Source organism: Panulirus ornatus, chromosome 46, assembly GCF_036320965.1.
Source record: "Panulirus ornatus isolate Po-2019 chromosome 46, ASM3632096v1, whole genome shotgun sequence".
In the NCBI taxonomy this organism is placed as follows: Eukaryota; Metazoa; Arthropoda; class Malacostraca; order Decapoda; family Palinuridae; genus Panulirus; species Panulirus ornatus.
The window spans coordinates 7,099,630-7,104,227 of NC_092269.1; the positions used below are offsets into that span (position 1 = coordinate 7,099,630).

At 45.2% G+C, this 4,598-nt stretch overlaps 1 protein-coding gene across 1 annotated transcript in view; it reads left to right on the forward strand.

Moving 5' to 3' along the window:
* The first annotated feature begins 500 nt into the window (after positions 1-500).
* Drat (Death resistor Adh domain containing target) overlaps positions 501-4,598 on the forward strand; it is an 85,864-nt gene continuing 81,766 nt past the window's right edge. The window contains exon 1 of the mRNA XM_071688748.1: positions 501-655. The gene's annotated coding sequence lies outside the window, so the exon portion shown is untranslated. The remainder of the gene's footprint in view (positions 656-4,598) is intronic.

The window sequence follows — 4,598 nt, forward strand, 5'->3', positions numbered from 1 at the left end:
CCTCGTCGTCCTCAACCAGGCACATCCAGCTGGCAGATGACGCCCTGAGTCTAGGTCAGGAAGAAGGCCAAGAATCTCGTCTCTAACCTTCCACATTTATCTTGTGGCAAAAATGGAAAAGAACCACAAATTTCTCTCTCTCTCCAATGAGGCTGCCACTATAGCCCAACACGTCCTTAATACGTTCTTGTATAAGTTTGAGTTCACGAAGTCTCTCTGGGTATATCTGGAGGTTTGTAGGAGAGGCACTAAAATATACAAGCGTAGGATGGGTGACGTGGGTGGGTGAGGAATAACCAAGGGTGGGTGGCAGGAGGGTGGGCGGGCGGCCGGGCGGCCGGGCGGTCGGGCAGGCGGTTGCGAGTTTAAAGTCGTGGAGTCGGGCGGTGTTCACGTGACGGCCGCCTGCAGCAGCAGCAGCCGGGCTCCTGCCTGCCGCGCGCACCGTCCAGCGACCCCCGGCACCCCCGCTACCCCCCGCTCTCTATATAAACCCCCTCACGCCGCCGCCCATCTATAGTTTCCCGGTCGATACTGTGTAGCAAGCTTCCCCTGTGATGGTAGATTCTGGCGCATTACGTGTACTGTGAACGGTGTTCGGACGCGTCCTTCCCCCGCTCCTGTTAATACCCTTTAGAAAGAACATTTGTACTGGGTAAGTACTTCCTATATTTTCTCTTAGTAAGCCTCTGTGTCTCATCTTTTTGTCTATTCGTCAGTGTCACTGTCCTTTGTGACCTCTTTCAGTCCCTTACTGGCAGAGTTCACATATATCACAGTTGGTGCTGGATAGGCCTACGTGACCCTTTGTCATTCCCAGGACGGGCGGGCGTCTTCACGCCCACGACACCCCAGCCCCTGCTTCATGTGTACTGCACGTCTTTCTTGACCAATCTACGGAAATCATGCTTTAATAAACTATAAATAAATGTCAAAAAATCAATATCCGGTGTTAAAATGAATATAGATGACAAAATTGGCAATGGAAATGTATAAACGTTTTAGGAAACTACTTGATCACATGTCGAACCCTGGATGCAACGGAGACTGGATCCAGAGCGCCACAGACTCAGGAAACGTTTGTCGTGTATTCATTGTGGATCTGTGGATCTTAAGTCTTCCCCCTTCCCCTTGTGAGCCACTGTGCGATCACAGAGTATGACGGTACGACCCCAGAGCACGACGGTACGACTCCTCAGCACGACGGTACGACTCCTGAGCACGACGGTACGATCCTTCAGTAAGACGCTACGATCTTTGAGCACGACGGTACGATCCTTGAGCACGATGATACGATCCCAGAGCACGACGGTACGATCCTTAGCACGACGGTACGACTCCTAGAGCACGACGGTACGATCCTTCAGTAAGACGGTACGATCTTTGAGCACGATGGTACGAGGACCATCCCATACAAGGGTTGTACCGTCCTGCTCAAGGATCGTACCGTCGTGTTCATGAATTCTAGCTTCGTTCTCAGAGATCGTACTGTCCAGTTCAAGGATCGTGCCATCGTGCTCAAGGTCGTGTCCTCGACCTCAAAGATTGTACCGTTGAGCCCCAAAATATCGTACCGTATGCCTCTCTTGGATCGTACCGTCGACTTCAGCGGTCGCTCCGTCATTTTAAATGAGCCAATGTCTCGGTGTCGGGCCTAAACCCCCACTTCAACATCAGTCCATACATCCAAGTTATAATCTCACACATCAATTGTATCACTTTATAAATACTGACTCGATGAACGTTCTCATATGAGCCCCATTTACTGGGCTGTATGTATATACGACTCTCGTCCCTGTGAAGGTAATATATATTATATATATATATAATATATAATATATATATATATATATATAATATATATATATATATATATATATATATATATATATATATATATATTCTTGAAAGATATATTTATATATCATACTATTCGCCATTTCCCACGTCTAGCGAGGTAGCGTTAAGAACAGAGGACTGGGCCTTTGAGGGAATATCCTCACCTGGCCCTCTTCTCTGTTCCTTCTTTTGGAAAATTACATAAAAAATAACGAGAGGGAAGGATTTCCAGCCCGCCGCTCCCTTCCCTTTTAGTCGCCTACGACACGCAGGGAATACGTGGGAAGTATTCTTTCTCCCTCGGTCCCTGTGAAGGTTTATATATGACCTCACGTCCACTGAAGATTTACAGATAAAATTCTTTCTTCTGAAGGTTTGCAGATGATCCTTTTTCTTTTTTTTAACCAAAATCTCATTACCCGGATGGGTTCGCTATCGACCCCCCCCCCCCTTCCCGAACCATTTACTGCCAGATAAACTGTCGCCTCTCGTACCCTTCGCAATCAGTCCACCAGATATCGTGGCTTCCGTTTTCTGTGACTGAAAAGACCATTTTGATACTGAGAGCCAATGGTGGCACAGGCACATATGTTATTACATTCAACTTTCCTTAAATATGAAATGGATTTTTACTGTCTAGATTATTGGGAAAGTTTGTATCAGTGTTGATATAAGTGAAGAGTCACCTATAGTGTGGCTTTACCTTCGTCATTTGACCTCAGAATACAGTCTTGTCTGAGAACTCACTTCACAAGAGTCCACCCTGAATGTAGCGCAGCCCTGGAGGTGGAGAAGCCTCTGGAAGTAACAGGCCCTCGGGTAACACCAGGACCCTTTTTAGAAAAGGTTCCTGAGGAATTATAAACAGAATAGATGAGCCAATATATGAATAAATGATGTATGTTAACGTATTCATACCTTCCTATAGGGAGTCGAGCCTCCAACTGCTTTGTAAAAGAAAACCGGTCTGGTAGTCAGCCAACATAGGGTAAACTAATACAAACTGAAGTTATTCAATAATGGAACACTTTATTCATCCTCCTGGTATCGTGAGGCCAGGCCCATGTACCCAGCACAGTCCTAACGTTCAGACAAACGTTAATGTTCACCATGGATGATATACCAGTAAAAAATAAGAGGAAAACCAAATGTTAACTTACAATAATATAGATGACACCAACAGTGGGATTTGAAAATACGCTTTGTGACAGCCTCACACCGAGTATATTATTATTATATTATTATTATTATTATTATTATTATTATTATTACTGAGTGCTATAATAATTAGTATTATGCAACTTTTACATTATTGTTATTATTATTACTATACTAAAAATAATGATAATAAGTATTCAAACATCCCCTCTCTCAAGTGTTCCTGCAGGTACAAGGCTACGCTACAGTCAGTAGCATGGAAAGGATGGACTCATTTTAGAGAGAAAAGTTATTCCAATGATATGCAAATCCTCGCCGAAGGTCGGTGATTTATCACACGCGGCGTAACCCACACCCATCAGGACGGAGGAGTCCGGTAGCGCCAGATGATACCCCACGTCACAGCAACTGTACACAAATTTTTTAAAGATTTTACGAAAGTTTGATGTTAAATATAAGTAAATTGTGAATACTCGTAACGTGCCGGGTATCAGTGACGTCCATCACTGGTGAAATCAACTGATTTTCGTATTAATTGTCGGTAAAAATGGTTTTCTGGGCATGTGAACAGACTTTGGGGTAATTATTTTGAGCCATCATTAATGTGATACAGAAATGTTTATATACAGTTGGAGACGTGGATCAATGTAGTAGTAGTAATAGAAGTAAAGACTGAGGAAAAAGGATGAATAATAAGGGGTGGAACGCCATACCCAACCTAATTATTAGCTTTCACACACACCTACAGCCATTAACAACATTCTGTTGACATTATTTTCCAGGATTCAAATTCCTCATTTGTGAAATTTTGTCTAAAATCGGAACATCATTATCGAACACAGTGTCGCATGGTGGTCTGGAGGGGAGGGGGTGTTACGGGCCCCCCGGGGGCCTACGAGCCCCTGTGGGGAGGGGGTGTTACGGGCCCCTCACTACGAAGGGGGACCACGGGCTCCCCGGGGCAGGACTGACCATCACCTGGGAGGAAGGACACAGGACCCCGACTGCTGCTGCTGCAGTCATCTGTTACGACCCCATGAGAACACGACGGTACGGCCCCCACAAGCACGACGGTACGACCCCACAAGCACGACGGTACGACCCCACAAGCACGACGGTACGACCCTAAGGGTATGATGACGTGGCCTTTGACCTGACCCCGTACCGTGTTGCTTCGTCGTGTCAGGGGTCGTCCTACACTGCTAACCTACCCAAAATAAAGCAAGATTAGGGTAGCCAGGGCACGTAATCATGCTATTGTCATTGACCAGAGCGAGTAACCTGGCTGTTGACCACTGCAAGTAACCTGGCCATTTACCCGAGCCAATAACCTTATAACATATGGAGGTGAAGTGGTGATGAGCCACGACCTCTAGGTGGCCTTGGAAAGCTGGGGGCGAGGGAGGGGAGAGCCAGCCAGACCAGGCCACCTCACGCTCGACCCCCGGCCACCCTCCACACCACAACATGACACCACTTTCATTTACACCTGCCATATATATATATATATATATATATATATATATATATATATATATATATATATTATATATATAAATATGTATTTTATTTATATATATTTATTATATATTATAAATGCA